Source organism: Arachis ipaensis, chromosome B06 (assembly GCF_000816755.2).
Source record: "Arachis ipaensis cultivar K30076 chromosome B06, Araip1.1, whole genome shotgun sequence".
In the NCBI taxonomy this organism is placed as follows: Eukaryota; Viridiplantae; Streptophyta; class Magnoliopsida; order Fabales; family Fabaceae; genus Arachis; species Arachis ipaensis.
The window spans coordinates 35,357,118-35,357,871 of NC_029790.2; positions in this window are offsets into that span (position 1 = coordinate 35,357,118).

Sequence of the window (754 nt, forward strand, 5' to 3'; positions counted from 1 at the left end):
TTTGCTAAAATATAACTGGATATTTCTTTTGTTAAGTATTAGGATATTTTTTTTCATATTAAATAAATATTTTTTTTATATTTCTGTAATTGTGTAATTTATAGTCTCTTTAATCCTCATTCAAACCATATCCAAGAGGGCTAACATATAAATAATAATTCGGGTGTGGGTAGGGCATCAAGCCATTTGTAAGAGCTGCCGGCCATGAAACTGGATTTTGATGGAAGTAACTCATTGTTGTAGGACCTTGGAACATTGGAAATTACATATTCTGGTTTGACATAAATGGAAGAATATTTTGAGGCTGAGAACACACATTAATGGTGGAAAAACCATTTTCAAAATTGTGGTCAGTTTTCACCGCAAGATTTCCCAATTTATCACTTCCTGTGCTATCCAAGGACCGACTATACAGTGAACATGACCTTGCCAAACCCTCACCATTTGCAAGGGAGAGCCTCCAGTCGTGCATATTCCAGGCTCTTCAGAAGCAACTTCTGTAGATCTACAAGAACCTTCAGCTTTCACTTGAAAATCATTGTTACACCCTTTATCTGCACTTAATCTCTTTGAATTACAATCCTCATAATAACGATCACTAGTGTTGTCAGATGTCGATGATAGAAGAAGAGTAGGTCGCGGTGGGGAGGGGAGAGGGCCTGACGGTAAAAGAGAGGTCTCTGTGTGTGATTGTTGGAGGTGGGTAGGTTAATGTGAGAGAAAAGAGAAAGTTTTTTATAGATTTTAATTAAGT